This window comes from Ornithorhynchus anatinus, chromosome 10, assembly GCF_004115215.2.
Source record: "Ornithorhynchus anatinus isolate Pmale09 chromosome 10, mOrnAna1.pri.v4, whole genome shotgun sequence".
Taxonomy (NCBI): domain Eukaryota; kingdom Metazoa; phylum Chordata; class Mammalia; order Monotremata; family Ornithorhynchidae; genus Ornithorhynchus; species Ornithorhynchus anatinus.
This window is the reverse complement of record NC_041737.1, coordinates 15,262,643-15,280,223: the sequence shown is the minus strand read 5'-3', so window position 1 is coordinate 15,280,223 and position 17,581 is coordinate 15,262,643. Positions and strand designations below refer to the sequence as shown.

General features: G+C 46.3%; 1 non-coding gene across 1 annotated transcript; it reads left to right on the top strand.

The window, feature by feature from the left end:
* The first annotated feature begins 1,180 nt into the window (after positions 1-1,180).
* On the top strand, positions 1,181-1,318 carry LOC114814879. Its single transcript, XR_003762675.1, has one exon. It is a non-coding gene; the product is annotated as a small nucleolar RNA SNORA7 (small nucleolar RNA).
* Positions 1,319-17,581: the final 16,263 nt, after the last annotated feature.

Sequence of the window (17,581 nt, the reverse complement as noted above, 5' to 3'; positions counted from 1 at the left end):
AATGTTTAGCCTTTCTAAAGAACACTCTAGAAATTATCATCCCTCTCTTGTTCTGACTCATTGGTCTAGAATATGTGGGTTTTTTTTAAAAAAAACCCTCATGATTGAACACTCTGCAATGTCAACTATCTAATTACTTTGTTCAGCAAGACTTTATGTTTTGAAAATATGGAAGATTTCACGGACTCTTGTGATCACATTAGTTCTACATGATCTCTCCCGATCATGAAATTATTGCGCATTCATGTCTTATCTCAGAACAATATTCCATAAATAAAAATGATCTAGAAAGGGGCATTACCTAGTTCTAGTGAGTAAATCACGGACTTCATCGTTATCGTATCAGTGTTAATTATGATATTTACTCGGTGTTTAGTTTGTGCAGAGTATTTACTAAGGACTGAGACAAGGTACAAGGATATTACTTCAGACTGATCTCTGTCCCATGGTGGGAGGAGATGGATGCACAGGGAAAGTAGTAACGGGGAAAAAAAGCAAAAACAAGGAAAACAGCGGCACTTGGAGTTGTCATGTATATGAAAAAGATCTGTAAAATCCCTTTGACTTAATTTCTCAAGCCACGTGATAGGAAAATAGATATCCCTCAATATTTTTGCAAGAATAACGTGGAGGCTAATGAGATGACATTAGTCCAATTTGTAAACCAATTTGAAGAATACGCGTATAGCAAAATAGGATGTCCAACCCACAGGACCTGCAGAAGACAGATTTGCATTCAAGGTGGGATAGTCGAATGGATCTACTCCCGATAAACCCATTCTGGTACACGGTGTATCTGTACTGCTGCACGTATCTCAGCAAACACCTCCAGTGGGTACTGAATGGCAGCAGGGAGAAAGTGGCTGTTTTATCTTTTTGCTATCTGTGCTGAGAACGTAGCAAAAGACATCTCGCTTCTCTAAGATAACCACTTTCCGGCTCTCTCTGAGACGCAGAAGGGGATGTTTGGACAGATCGTCTACCTAACTGCCTGTAAACCCAGTTGGAGAAGAAAATACACAAGTGGAGCGGAGGGAAAACTCATAGTCCATCATTCCCTGGGCGTTGTGTTTTGCAGTGCTATAAAAGGACAATGGGACGCTGTCTATCTGCTCCGCTATATCGTAGACTTCCCGCAGGAAGGAATCAAGTCTTTCATCTCTATGGTAGCTTTCCAAGTTTCCTCTCAAGGTCACACCTGGAGAGTTTTCAGTACTCTACCAGTCTTGACTAGAGAAGGGAGAGTCAAGCAGAAGCATATCCATCCCATTCCTAGCTCGGGCAGGGGCTAGCGAGTGGAAGGCAATCTGCTACTAGCAAAACTCCCCTGTGCTGGGCGGCAGCACCGTGGGAGAGCGTCGAGGGCAGAGACTCGAGTTTACAGGGCGGAAGGAGGCAGTGGTAAACCACTTCCGTATTTTTCCCAAAAAAACTCCACGGATACGCTACCGAAACGATTGCAGATGGAGGTGGAGTGTTCTGGGAGGGATGCGTCCGTCCCGTCGCTATGAGTCGGAGACGACTCGACGGCACAAGATAGCTTTCCAAGTGGTTAGTACTTGAGGATGTCGTCCCTAACTAATCCCTCATCTCGCCACCCTATTTCAGTCCCTACTCTAGCAATTATTCACTTGGGTGACTTAGCTACTCCTTCTCCTCCTCTCACCACACTTCTGTACATACTTTTTAACTCTCTTGCTTCCCCTTTAATTTATTTGAGTGTCTGTCTCCACTGCTAGATTGTGCAGGGATCACGTCCATCGATTCTATTGTACTCTCCCAAACACTTAGTACAGTGCTCTGCACAGAGTAAGGGCTCAGTAAATGCTACTGATTCACTGATTGATTTTATTGTGCTCCCAATACTGTGGGCACTCGATATGTGTTTGATTGATCGAGGAGCAACGTGGTCTAGTGGAAAGAGCGTGGGATGGGAGTCAGAGCACCTGGGTTCTAATCCCGACTCTGCCACTGCCTCCCGGAGGTAGTATTTTATAAAACAGAGATTAAAACAAGAACCAGGAGACCAACTTTTCCTAGCGGTGGTATGGCCCAGTGGAAAGCGCGCAGGCCTAGAAATTAGCAGATCGAGGCTCTAACGTTATCGCTGCCTCTCTGTCTGCTGTGTGAAGAGGTTCTAGTCCTGCCTCTGCCATTTTGTCTGCTGTGGGTCTTGGGCAGGTCACTTAACTTCTCTCCACTTTAGCTTCCTCCCCTTTAAAATGGGGCTCATAATAATAATAATAATGGCGTTTGTTAAGCGCTTACTATGTGCAAAGCACTGTTCTAAGCACTGGAGAGGATACAAGGTGATCAGGTTGTCCCACATGGGGCTCACAGTCTTAATCCCCATTTTACAGATGAGGTCACTGAGACACAGAGAAGTTAAGTGACCTGCCCAAAGTCACACAGCTGACAAGCGGCTGAGCCAGGATTTGAACCCATGACCCCCGACTCCCAAGCCCGTGCTCTAAGAAACCCCTTAGACTGATTATCCTGTCTTTACCCCAGTGCTTAACATAGTGCCTAGCATAGAGTCAGAGCTTCATAAATACCAGCTATTTTGTACCGAAGTATCTCAGTCAGAATTCAACAAAACCTGTAATTTTCCTAAAGTAAAGCTATGCCGTTTGACTAATTATTCTGTGTCCTTCTCTAACGTATGCATGTAACTGTACTTTATACGCAAAGATGACACCGCAGGTGACAGCTTTTGCCCAGGAGTCAATGTGTGGTTGAACGGGCCAATGAGGAATCCACAGTCCAACCCGACCAGCACCCTCAGAAATCATTCTTCACGGTCCTCCTTTGTTTGCTGTTTGCCACACTTGGCTCTGTTTTCACTTTTGCCTCTTTGTCTTATGATCATTTGGAGATCTCTGCTCCAAAAGAACCACTCCTTTCTGGAGTGCAGATCACCAGTCTGGTCCGTCTGCCACTGTCGGCTCCGAGCTTTCACCTGGGATGCCGTACTGTAGAAGCTGCATTTTACCGAGTCCTTAAAATGTTTCTTCTTTCCTCTTCTTCTTCATTACCCTCTTTTAACTCACTCTACTGGTGCACAATGCGGCGGTTATTTGGGTGTCCTACTTCATCCATTTTCCTCCTCTGTCCCACCCGGGGAAGCCCTGCTAAGTCAGTAGTGTTTATTGAGTGGTTACTGTGTGCAGAGCACCGTGTTGAGACCTTGAGGTGAGCATTGCTTCAAAACTAGCAGACGAAATCCATTCCGAGACTTAGCTGTCTGTGACACTGCTTGGCCCCCCTGACGTCGAGCGTGGCCCGCAAGCGATGCCGACGGAGCTCCTCGAACTGTCAGATGCGGCATATTTAGGGTATCCGAGAATCACGGCCGGAGATTAGATCGGGACGCACTACAGCTTTATAGAGAATTAGTTGGTTCTGGAGTCGAATACCCAGATGCCAACACGCTCTGTTTGAGAGTCTGGGTTAGGGTGTTCTGGCTTCTTGATTCAAATTTCCTCGGGCTTACTGTGTGACCCCGGGCAAGCCACTTACCTCCTCTGTGCCTCAGTTTCCTTACCTGTAAAATGGAGATCCAATTCCTATCGTTCCTCCTGCTTAGACTGCCAGCCACATGCAGGGCAGGGGCCGTGTCTGGCCTGACTATACTGTACCTACATCAGGACTTGGTACATAGTTAGCACTTAACAAATATCGTAATTATTTTTCTTAAGCGTTTCCCAGAGGATTGGAAGCTTGCCCTAGTGCCTGTCCCCAGGTTCCTTTTTGCACCTTTTCGTCTGTCTGTCTCCCCCGATTAGAGTGTAAACCCGTCAGTGGGCAGGGAATGTCTCTATTTGTTGCCGATTTGTACATTCCAAGCGCTTAGTACAGTGCTATGCACATAGTAAGCGCTCAATAAATACTATAGAATGAATGAATGGATGGATGCATGGAATTATTATTATTATTATTATCATTAGTTAAATGCTTACTATGTGTCTAGCACTGTTCTGAGTGCTGGGATAGTTACCAGTTAATCAGATTGGACCCAGTCCCTGTCCCAAATGGGGCTCCCGGTCTGAGTCGGAGGGGGAGCAGGTACCGAATCCCCATTTTACGGTTGAGGAAACTGAGGAACAGAGAAGTTAAGTGACTTGCCCAAGGTCCCACAGCAAGCGATCGGCAGAGCCAGGATTAGAATCCAGTTCCTCCAACTTCCAGGCCTGGGCTTTTTCCACTAGAGTATGCTGCTTGAACACCCCTGATGCTACTATGCACTTGAACCTGTACCCTTTGGGCACTTGGTAATAATAGCAATTGTCAATAATTATGGTACTTGTTAAGCGCTTACTATGTGCCAGACGCTGGGGTAGATACAAGTTTATCAGATTGGACACAGTCCGTGTCCCGCATGGGGCTCAAGCTCTTAATGGCATCAGCGTGACGTAGTGGATGGAGCATGGACCCGTTCGTCAGAAGGTCACGGGTTCTAATCCCAGTTCGGCCACCTGTCTGCTCTGTGACCTTGGGGAAGTCACTTCCCTTCTCTGTGCCTCAATTCCCTCATCTGTAAAATGGGGATTGAGACCACAAGCTCCATGCGGGATAGGGACCGCATCCAACCCAATTTGCTCGTGTCCGCCCCAGAGCTTAATAGAGTGTCTGGCATATAGTTAAGTGCCTAACACTTAACAGGGAAGCAACGTGGCTCAGGGTAAAGCGCAGGGGCTTGGGAGTGAGAGGTCATGGGTTTGAATCCCGCTCCTCCACCTGTCAGCTGTGTGACTGTGGGCAAGTCACTTAGCTTCTCTGTGCCTCAGTTACCTCATCTGTAAAATGGGGATGAAGACTGTGAGCCTCATGTGGGACAACCTGATGACCCTGTATCTCCCCCCAGCGCTTAGAATAGTGTTCTGCACATTGTAAGCATTTAACAAATACTAACATTATTATGCGAAGCAGCGTGGCTCAGTGGAAAGAGCTCGGGCTTGGGAGTCAGAAGTCGTGGGTTCGAATCCCGGCTCTGCCACTTATCAGCTGAGTGACTGTGGGCAAGTCGCTTCACTTCTCTGTGCCTCAGTTACCTCATCTGTAACATGGGGATTAACTGTGAGCCTCACGTGGGACAACCTGATTACCCTGTATCTACCCCAGTGCTTAGAACAGTGCTCTGCACATAGTAAGCGCTTAACAAATACCAACATCGTTATTATCATTAACAAATACCGTAACTATTATTATTATTATTACCACCTTGGTTGTATTGGGCTCTCACAAATACTTAGCACAGGCTTTGCTCACAGTAAGCGCTCAATAAATACCACTGCTTAATAGACTGATTGGTAGATTGACTACTATACAAGTCTGCTTTGCTCCACTAATGCTGAGGAATGGATCAGGGAGGAAACCTGCAGCTCTTACATAAATAAAATAAATGAACTGTGGTATTTGTTAAGCGCTTACTATGTGCAAAGCACTGTCCTAAGCACTGGGGTGGATACAGGGTCATCAGGTTGTCCCACGTGGGGCTCGCAGTTTTAATCCCCATTTGACAGATGGGGTAACTGAGGCACAGAGAAGTTAATCGACTTGCCCAAGGTCACACAGCTGACTAGCGGCGGAGCCGGGATTAGAACCCATGACCTCTGATTCCCAAGCCCGGGCTCTTTTCCACTGAGCCAAGCTGTTTCTCTGTAGAGCAGCCTCTGAATCTTGAACTTTTGAAAGGAGCCAGTTTAACTAAACAATTGCCAGAGTCCAGATCTACCGATGAGGTCAAAAACTTCTGATAAGCTGTAGAGAGGCTGGTCTCTGCATTTCTTCCAAATCTGGTGAGCTGTGAGGATCACGCCCATTATGCCACAGTGTGGGATGAAACCCTGAGGTGATTCTGAGAGGATAGGGTCAAAGCTATTCTTCGGGGCCTGGCTCAGAATATATCTGGCCAAGATCTTGCAAGCAGTGGAAAGCGGTTAGATGCCATGATAATTGCCCCGCTCCCGTTTTCTCCTTTCTTCTGGAATGAATTTTGAATTTCACCCACAAACTTTCTCCTGCAAAACGCTTTGCTCTTTAAGAGCTCTGAAAGTTTCACTGATCAATCTTCTTAGCGATTACAGATATCTGAAATTGAATCAAACAGCTACAGATGCTAAATCATTGTTATCACCTAGGCAATTTAGGCCAAGCTATTTTTACGTTTGTTCTCAGCTGCCCTGAAATCTACAACATTTGCTTAGATTCACTCTTAATTGCTCCTGCAGTGACATTTCCCTTTAGACTCTGAAGTTATTTTATACAGTTTGATTTATCTAAATTGTAATATTTCATCTTCTTAACCGCTTAATATTCCATGCCAGGGTGCTCTATTACCCATCCTCCAGTGAGGAATTCGGTCTCAATTGGGTGGTAATTGTAGACAACACTTTTCCCATCCCTCCATCCTCCGCCCAAGCCTGGCTTCAGACATATTTGGCTGCGTTAAAGTGGAAAAAAAAATGCTGCCCTCTCCCTAAAGAAGCTAGCCTTCCCCTAGGGAGACCACCTAGGTCTAGGGTGGTTGCCCCCTCCCTAGACTGCTGATCCTGGACAACGAGATGCGCGTGACACCCTGTGCACGCAGTGAATTGTAGTGATATCGTAACGAAGGCTACCTAAGCCACTGGGTGGGGCTTCTGATTCTTTCATCCCTTTCCCCCTCACACCAAAATCACTGCGCTCTCTTACCAGATCCCTGCTAACCCCAACATCGCTTCCAACCTGCAGATCTCCAGAATCGTGAGTTTTTCAAATTTTCAATCACCATTGCCCTCCTCCTCCTCCTTGGTCATATACCCTGAGGTGACTGCCACTCTAGATTAGTGTCTGAAGCTGCCCCTGCCCTACACATGACCCCTTTGTTTCTCTTCCCACCTGGACAGGGGCCCCAGCGGGGAAAGTCTTTGTTCTGGGGGCCGAGCCTTTGCCCAGACAACAGGGTGGGAGAAATCAGCTCGAGTAAACGCCTCTCACGACCCATCCTGGTGATTGTTCACTTAGAGATGGTCCATTCTGCTCAGCAGCGATGTGAGAATGAATTTAGGGATATAGCCAAACCCAGCTTCTGGGAGTCAGCAACTGGCCTTCTTGCCAGGGGGTGCAGCTGGCATTCCCCAGTTTCGCCTCGCTGGGTTCAGCTGCAGAATCTGGGCCAGGACCAGAGGAATCGCTTCCAATAATAATGATGATGATGATATTTGTTAAGCACTTACTATGTGCCAAACACTGTTCTAAGCTCTGGGGTAGAAGCCAGACGATCAGATCAGAGTCCCTGTCCCACATTTAGCTAACAGTTGTAAGTTGGAGGGAGAACAGATATTTCATTCTCATTTTACAGGTGAAGAAACCAAGACATAGGGAAGTATCAGTGAATAAACTCATTATGGACTGGGAAGGTCACTGTTCTTTGTTGGGTTGTACTTTCCCAAGTGCTTACTACAGTGCTCTGCACACAGTAGGCACTCATGAAATACAATCAGATGAAACGAATGAAAGTTTGGTGCACCTCCCTCTGTCTCCAACACCCTCCCCTGAACCGATCATGTCTCCCTCTCTGTCCTGCAACTGTTCCTCTCTGACTTCTTGACCCCTCGGTGTCTCCTCCATCTCCCTCTCTTTACTTCTCTCACCTCTGTGCAAAGCCCAATCTTTGTGTTGATATTTATGAAGATCTTTTTTTTTTTTTACAATAACATCTACATCCTTCAGCGCGATGCTTTGGCTCTTTTTATCTCTAGGAAGAGAACAAGATTATGCAATCAACATCTTGGTGTTCCAGAAGAACTTTCTGTAATTCACTTAATTTGGCTAATTTTCAACAAGCGCTTGGAAACCGAGTTTAGCAGTTACTCTGCGAATCTCAGACTATGGATACTCTGCCTCCGTACGATGACGGATATTGGAGTCTTTTTTCGAAAAATGATGGGCGAGCCTCCGTCCAATCGTGAAGACTCTGGGACCGAATCCCTAGGCGGAAGGGATTGATTATAGTTCCTGTGGCACTTGAGGACGGTAGGTGCCACCAAATGAAAAGGCAGGAAGGGGTGTGACAAAATGCAAACTGCATGAAATAATCTTATGCACAAAACCCAGTGAGAACCAGAGTGACTACACCACGGTGCCAAAGCTGTGTCGTAGCTCCATGGACCAACAGGTGGTTTTCAGGGAAACCTCCTTGGTATCTGTTGCGGTTCTTGCTTTCCATGTTAGCCAGTCATTTTCAGGATTTCCGCCGAGCCTGTCCATTACCGGAGACCCCTTAGTTGATTCTTTGGCTCAAGATGTCTGCCATTTATGGATGGGATAGCCCCAGTAGGCATTCTCCTACTTCTTCTGTGTCATCAGGTCAGGTGTGGGGTGGATTCTGTTAAAGGGTTAGGCTGAACCGCTTGCTATCTGCTGGGAGATGGATTCCATCCAATGCTCTCCAGTGATGTCAGGAAGGCCCAGGATTTCCTGAGTGGAATTGTTGTGCTTGACTGGAGGAGAGAATGCTCTCGAAGCTACTTCAGTGTGCATCCAAGGGGGAACTGCTTCTATCTTTATCCCCCTCCCACTCCCTTATCCCAGTCCAAGAGCAGTTACGTCTCCGTACTCCCGGCGGCTCAGAACCAGACTTTTTTTTATACTCTTAAGTTTGGCCAGGTTTCTGATTAATTGGCAGGCTACTCGCCAGGATAAAATCTGCGGACACACATGGTGAAGATTTGTAAATACTTTCAGATGAATAGAGCTGTTCGTTCTCGAACACATTAGGTGCAGGCCAATGGTCCTGCTTTGCCTCGATGGGGAGCCGTGTGATGCCGATTCTCATATGCTCATTGCAGAGCCATATTTATGGACTCCTATGGGCATTTGGACCCAAGAGTTCTGCTCTCAGCCACATTTCTGATTCACTCCCTTACCAGCACCATGCTCATTGTGACTGCTTCAAAAATATTGAAGAACAGTGAGCCAGTATCCTGTTGATACTATTGATTCTATTTAGTTGCCATTGTTTTTACGAGATGTTCTTCCCCTTGACGCCGTTTATTGCCATTGTTCTTGTCTGTCCGTCTCCCCCGATTAGACTGTAAGCCCGTCAAAGGGCAGGGACTGTCTCTATCTGTTGCCGACATGTTCATCCCAAGCGCTTAGTACAGTGCTCTGCACATAGTAAGCGCTCAATAAATACTATTGAATGAATGAATGAATGTTGAGTGAGTTTACTCTTCAGTGTACTAAATGGTGCCCTGAGTGTTGGAAAAAAAAATTGATGCAACTTCCAAGCGTGTCTTATTTACAACCAAGGAATAATTTAGAGGCGGGAAAATCTGGCTTAGTCATTTTAGGCCAGTCAACCTCCTGAGCCTTAATTTCCCTCCACATAAAACAAGGACCGTATCACCTCTCAGTTAGACGTGGTTGAGTGGGGAAGTTTCTTTTCAAATTCTGCGGCGAAGGATATTTTGGACACAAAGTTTTAGTATTCCTTGTGAATTCTAAAGAGGAAAAAGGAGGAGAAGTTTTGCCCAGTTGACCTGATGCTGAATAAGAAAGAGACAAGAATTGAAGACAAATTAGTCTCAGCTGACTGAGTGGACTTCTCCAATTTTACTTGGAGAGGAGATGTGACTAAGGAATTCTTTCTTTTTGTTTTATCTCTCTTTCCCTCTCTCATGCTTCACACACATACATAACTCCTTCTGTGGGGGCAGCATTTCTGGAGATTGATTAAGCTATACAATGTGAATTTGAAAGAGTACAAGTAAATATAAATTCATTTCGAAAGAAATTCCAGTTTTCGGGGTAAAGCAAAACCAAATAAAAATGAGAGAAGATATAATTCTCCCTCAAATCAAGGAAGGATTACAGAAAGAATCGGTCGTGTTAAAGTTGGTTGAAAAACACAGCCTAGTTCTCCAATAGAAGACATTTAATCTCCTTCTTGGAAAATGAAATTGCAACGGTTTGGGAAGGAATATCATCAGAAAGCGTTTGGCACATCGTAATCACTGATTAAAGCAACACCTACGGTAAGCTTTTCTGATAACAACAGAGAAACCAAAATCTCAACAGATGTTTCAAAACAGAAGCTATTAGTCCGGCACTATTTCGGGGATATGACCAGCAGAGGTGCAGCATGTAATACTGGCGATGTGCCTGGAATATCGAAACATCCTTTTATCACAGACTGGAGGCGCTGGGGGAGAAGGAGAAGAGAGGCGCAGGGGGCTCGCATTTCTGAAAAGGTTTTTTTGTTTTGTTCTAAATCCCACCCAACGAACAGGAGATGAGTCTCTTTTGGGCAGATGTGATTCCTAGTGGGTACACAAGCTGTGATGTGTCATGCTACCAAATAAGGGCGAGGACCAGTATTCATGAAAATATACGAGTGAATGTGGAGGCCGCTGATGATGTCAGTGTGGATATCAGAGAAATATTTTCTCAGATGGAGAAAGGGGAATCAGCACTTGTCTTTACAAACTCAAATTTTGGGTGTTTTTACATGGAAGTTTATTCCTTGCAGAAACCGTTTGTGAATTACTGGTGACTATTTTCAAGTAAAATTTGAATGACGTTTTCATGTTATACGATGGGATGTGGTGTTGGGTTCTGGGGAGATATTTTCTTTATAGTAGCCCCAGTATTTAGGCCTTTATCACCTTCACAGGTTCTTCTTTTAATATTTGGAATATTGAGGAATATTGAATTTCAAAGATCAATCGATGGTATTCATTGAGCATTTACAGTGGGCAGAGCACAGTACCAGGCGCTTAGGAGAACACAGTACAACAGAATTGGCAGACATGCTCCCTGCTCACAATGAATTTACACACTAGAGGATGCTGCCAATGTCATTATCTTTCAGGAAGGAGAACAAGTTGACTGTGAACGCTATCTTGCGAACGCACTGCCGGCGAGGTTTGAACTCAAATCCTGCTGTACCACTTACTGAAGAGCCCTGTGACTCCTGCCCACCCAGAAATGGCATGGGACATTAGCCATGGCAGGCATGATTATATTTGAGAGAAATGTTCAGATCGCCAGCAAGACTTCTTTTCAGGACTCATAAACCTGACAGAAGAGGTTGACACCTACTACAGACCTGGTCTCTGGCAGCCCCAAAATGTTTGGCTGACTAAAAAATGATCAAGATTCCTAGATTTCTCCACCACGATATGGCTGGCCACTCTAGAACTGGTCCTTGGAGCTAGTCAATTCCTTTCCTCATCACCTGCAAGGACGATTATAAATTTCCTGGGGACCGGGATCATGTCTACTAATTCCACTGTACTCTCCCAATAGCTTAGCATAGTGCTCTGCACACAGTAAAAGCTCTGTAAGTATCATTGATCGATTGATAAAGCGGGCTTATGTACTCCGACTGGTCCTGCTCAACGTTTTGCAGGTAGCTATACTTGAGGACACAGAAGGGGATCCGGAACTGGTGTCAGAATCCGTTTCCAATCCTCTGAGAATCCCTTTAAGTCCGTAGGCTGAAAGCATCCTCAAGAGTCCTTGAATTCCTAGCACAACAGTACCGATGACTGTATTTTGGAAGCAACACAAAGAAGAGGTGAAAATACATGGTTTTGAAATCAATCAATCAATCCTATTTATTGAAGGGCCTGCTGGGTGCAGAACTCAGAGTTTTGGAGAGTACATATAGAATTGCTAGGCATGATCCCTATTCTTAAGGACCTTAGAAGCTATTGGAGGAGACAGGCATCCAAATTAATTACAGGAAGGAGGATATAATAGAGTATAAAGGTAAGCACTTGAGTGCAAGGGGAGCTGGTTTGTGGGTGCTTCACTGTTTAGGTGGCATGGAAGGGCTAAAAAAGCAAGATGGGGAGAGCGGAAATCAATCAGGAAAAGCCTCCTGGAGGAGATGTGATTTGAGAACTTCTTAGACAGAGTCAGCCAAGCAGTACTGATTAATAATTAGACTGAAAGTGATTTCGTACCAGGTTTTGTCTAGTAAAGCAGAGACAACCAAGGATCAACTTTGTCCGTCAACACTGCAGCGTTGAAAACTGTTACGGAATCCTGTTATCTGGGCAGCACCACTGTTCAGAGATGCAAGGAAAGACACGGAGGTTGAAAAAAAAAAAGAGGGCTAATGTATCCTTTGGAAGGCTCAAACACAGGGTAAGGTGTTCGCGTCCTTGTGGACAGAGACGGAGTCTTTCAACTCTGTCGTATTGTACTCTCCGAAGTGCTACATACAATGTTCTGCCCATAGTAAATGCCATCGATGAGGATGATGATGATGAATTTAATGCCCATCCTTCTTTAAGTGAGGGACCCGTATTTACAATAGACATCACGTTTGACTATTAGAGCAGTTCCATGGACGTCATTTAATATAAAATGTTGAATCGGGATCACACACACTGAGATTCTGGAATGAGTCAGACCTCCAGCGTCCAAACAATGCTTGCCACATCACGCCTCTGAGTGGGACGTGAAAGGAGAACGGATGACAACTGCTTGATGGTGAGCTCAAATGAATACCTGATGCATATCTGGATCCAGACAGAAACTCCAGATCCGGACAGAATCTCGTACTGAGGTCCCATCAGCAGCTTCAGGTATCTGAATTCGGTATCATATTTTAAAATGTATTAAAACAAACTGTGATCACTGATGAAGTGTGAAAGAAAGGAAGATAAAGCTGGAGCAAGAAAAGTTAGCAACTGGCTTCGAAATTCATTTATTCATTCAATTGTATTTATTGAGCCCTTACTGCGTGCAGAACACTGCACTAAGTGCTTGAAAAGTACGATTCAAAATGATAGTGACATTGAGAATACCGTGGATCTTGTCAAACATGTCAGTGTTGATGGATCAGGAGGTTCGGAGCCTCGGCAAAAAGTGGGAATTGATTTATTTTATCTAAAGGAATAGTTATGTTTTGGTTATTGATGGCAATTTAAACCTGTTAGGTATTAATAATTGGAATGAGACTGCAATATAAAATATGACCATTCAAATTCAGTCCCACCTATCGCTGTAAGAGTTCATAGAGGAGCAGCAGGGCCTAGTGGCAAGAGCACGGGCTTGGAAGTCAGATGTCGTGGGTTCTAATCCCGGTTTTACCACTTGTGTGCCGTGTCACCTTGAGCAAGTCACTTAACTTCTCTGTGCCTCAGTTACCTCATCTGTAAAATGGGGATTGAGACTGTGAGCCCCAAGTGGAGCATTCCGATTACCTTGTGTTTACCCCACCTCTTAGAACATAGTAAGACCTTAACAAATACCATAATTATTCATCGTTATTATTCATGGATCCCAGTTTGGTAGTCCTGAATTTAAGAACTTTGCTTTGGGGTATGATTTCCTACAGATATCTCTTGAATTGGATTCCCTCAATTCTCCGTATTCATTCTCCGTATTGGTGGAAATTGGTGCGACGATAGTTAAGAGATTAATCACAAAGATAAAGATTAAGGTAGGGTTAGACACGCTTTTGAAATGCAACACGGCCTAGTGGAAAGAGCACGGGCCTGGGAGTTAGAGGACCTGAGTTTTAATCCCCACTCTATCCCTACTCTGCTCTGTGACTTGAGCAAGTCACTTAACTTCCTTGTGCCTCAATTAACTCATCTGTACAATGGGGATTAAGATTGTGCGCCCCATGTGAGACATGGACTGTGTCCAGCCTGATTAGCTTATATCTACCCCAGGGTTTAATACGGCGCATGGCACCAAGTACTTAACAAATACCATTTTAAAAAATGCATCTTTAGTAGCCCCCAGCAACAAGACTTGAAAGCAGGGCAGGGAGGGTGGGAACGAAAGAAAAGGTGTTCCAGGAGCAGAGTCCGCTCAACTTCCAACAACTGGTTGCACCCAGCTCCCGACATGATCGAAACTGTCCAGGACCCATAAGGGCCCATTCCCCAACTTGTCCGTCATGACTTTGGCCCAGCTTAGAATCGACTCCCGATAACATTGATCCGCTGGGGTTTTCCCATATTTGGATTGTCTCTCTCTGCTGCCAAATTATACTTCCCACGTGCTTAGTACAGTGCTCTGCACACACTAAGCACTGTCAGCTGTGTGACTTTGGGCAAGTCACTTCACTTCTCGGTGCCTCAGTTACCTCATCTGTAAAATGGGGATTAAGACCGTGAGCCCCACGTGGGACAACCTGATTCCCCTGTGTCTACCCCAGCGCTTAGAACAGTGCTCGGCACATAGTAAGCGCTTAACAGATACCAAATTATTAATAAATATGATTGGATGGATGAATGAACGAATGGTGGGCAACCTGATCCTAGAATCAGGAGACAACTCCTATTTGACTCCATTGTCTAGGAAATCTATCAGTGGTATGTATTGAGGACTTACTGCGCGCAAAACACCGTACTTAATTGTTCGGGAGAGTACAGTACAACCGAGTTGGTAGAAGCGTTCCTGCCCACGAGGAGTTTACAGTCTACACGGGGGACCGACATTTAAGTAGGTTAACAATAGGCATGATCACCAGCAGGGTTCTTGCTTCGGCTCTCGGAACTCGATATCCTTATCTAGTCTTGTCGTATGCCGTCGAGTCGTCTCCGACCCACAGCGACACCGTGGACACACCTCTTCCAGAACGCCCCGCCTCCACATGCAATGATTGCGGTAGTGGATCCACAGAGTTCTCTTGGTTAAAATACGGAAGTGGTTTACCACGGTCTCCTTCAGCGCAGTAAACTTGAGTGTCCGCCCTCGAATCTCTCCCGTGCAGCCGCTGCACGGCAGAGGGGGGTTTTGACATGTAGCAATCTGTCAATGAAACGGGGAAGGAGGGGACATTCAGCAAGCAGGACGATAAGAAATGGAAAGGAAGATGCTCTCGTAGTTTATCTACACCGAAGCAGGATGGTACGGTTAGAGTGCTCGGTGGAAAATATTGGGGGGAGGTAGAGATACCGCATGAATGAAGAGATGCCCAAATCATCTGAGTTTAAGACAGAAAGGGATAGCCCCACAGAGGGAGAGGAAAGCATTTATAGCTTTTCACCAGCTGACTAAAATATAACAACATGTAGGATAGCTGTTCCAACTCTGTATGGAGGAAACCGGATTTTAGGAAAATGAATGAAGATATTCTAAATAATTCTTGGTTAAAAGCGTGTGGGATAATGCTTATGCGGAGGGATAAAGCAGAGGTCTCCTTTGCAACTGTGGCAGACAGGTTCTGCTAGACTGTAAATTCCTTTGCTAGACTGTAGATTCCTCGAGGGCAGGGATCACGTCTACAACTCCGATGTACTCCCCAAGAGTCTCTTCTATAGCACGCTGCACAGAGTGAGCGCTCAATAAATACCATTCACCGATTGCTCGACCCACTGACTGATCATTTCCTGGCTGTCAGAGGAGTATTTGGTGAAATAAAGGCTCTTGGGCCACGAGTCTCTGGCTTCCTTTATACAGGAAAAGATCAGGAAGGTTGGGGTGGTCCAATGTAAGGCGTTTTAAGCTTGTCCCAAACATGATAAATGGCCGATTAAGGTGAATTTAGTCCTTACTGATGTACCCTCCTTAACACTAGTCCTCCAAACTCGCGTAGCGTAATGCAGGGAGCAAAATTGGGCACAGTTCTGTCTGGTGGGATACAGTGGTGGGGATCTCTGGTTTCTGTTTCCAACTCATCCGTGATGGAACTCATGAACTCTGGGTTTCCTTCACCCTCCACTCAATCTTTATTCTCTTTATTTCAAAAGCAGTGATAATCCATCTCCCCGTTATAATCCGTCTCCCTTAGGTCACCCGATCCGCTCTCTTTTTAGACTTATAATGCCCTTGGCTAGCTTCGACTCTTTCCATGGTTTTCTGATTCTGCTTCGATTTGACCTGACTCTTCTTGCCCTCGACTGAATTTGATACGAGACATTCCAGAGTGGTGGAATGGGAGAAGGAGAGCTGCGTGCGAATCTGGGAATCTTTGAAGGCCATCTGCACTACTGCGAGGCTTAGTGGAAGACTGGGTTAAAGCTAGGATATCACCTTTAGAGAAGCAGCGTGGCTCAGTGGAAAGAGCCCGGGCTTGGGAGTCAGAGATCATGGGTTCAAATCCCGCCTCTGCCACTTATCACTGTGTGACTGTGAGCAAGTCGCTTCACTTCTCTGTGCCTCAGTTATCTCATCTGGAAAATGGGGATTAACTGTGAGCCTCACGTGGGACAACCTGATGACCCTTTATCTACCCCAGCGCTTAGAACAGTGCTCTGCACAGAGTAAGCGCTTAACAAATACCAACATCATTATTATTATTACTATTTCTCTTCGTCATCATCAGTTGCAGATCTCAGTAACCACCGGCAAAGTTACTGATTCCCTTTGGAGTCAGTCTCGAAACCCAGCCCGCCAGTATCCTCGGTCCCAAACTCTTTTCTTCTCTATAAGACGGCGAGACCGACTTCAGAAAAGATTGTATTTTCGACGTTTCTCTGGGGCTTTTAAATTGAAAGACAAAATGTGGCTAGTTTTGCTCTCATTTAGATTTCCAACGATTTTTTTCTCTAGATCCATACTGATTCCAAAGGGAATGAAATCTTCCCCCAGAAAACGAGTTCTGCCGCAGAATTTGTGAGTACACCCATCCGTGATTCTTTGCCCCCCAGTTCCTCTGCTCCCCGGGCGGTGGGATGGGGAGGCGAAGAGGCAGGACTGAGGCTGAAAGGGAGGAATCCCGACACCAGGTTTGTTTGCAAGCAGCTCGGCGTGGTACGATCGGGATGGATAACGAGCAAAGAGAAGAAAGAGAGGAGGAAAGGCTGATTCTGATAGTTCAATCCGGGGAAACGGCAGTCGAGCAGCGGGACACAATTTAGCGTGACTTTTCCGAATTGAATGTTCCCGGGGGGGGGGGGGAAGAGACCGTCTCTCGAGAGAATAAGGACTTCTAGACCGTCGCCTACCTCCGTCCGGATCTCTGACTCTTCACCCCGGAGAAACCCGTCTTGGGTGGATTTTAAGAAATCTCGTTAGCGTTCATCTACGGGGGAGCTCTGAAGGGAAATGGAGAGTCTTCGACGATCTTGGGGCTTCGAGGCAAAAATCACCTGAAGAGAGAGACGTGACAACGCGGCGGGCAGGTGGTAGGGAGGGAAGGGAAAACGGGTCGGAGTGGGGGGACGCCGCATTATTCCCCCCGAGTTTCTCGTCTCTCATTTTTCACTGCGTCTCCCCGTCGGTGCCCCTTCCCTTCGGTTCCTTGCGGAGAGGCAGCCGGGGTGAGAAGCTCAGGCCGCGGCGAAAAGGCCGGGGGAAGAGCAGGGATTCGGACCGGGCTTGGGGAGGATCTGGGCGGGAGGAGAGGGCGGGAGGAGGGGGGGGGAAAGGTTGGGGATGGGGAAGCGGGATGGGAACGGGGGTGTGAAGAGGAGGGACGAGCCGAGACACCGCAGTGCGAGGGCCCTTCCTGGGCTCGGTGGTGACGGGCTCTGGGAACACGTGGCTACGTCATGGCAGGCCAGGCTAGGCAATGCCAACTTCAACTCCTCCTCCTCCCTCTCCTCCCTCCAATGCCTGTAATTCCCATCCGAGGCTCGGGAGAGCGGTCCGAGGAGGGGGGGGCGCCGGGCGGGAGGGGGGGGTG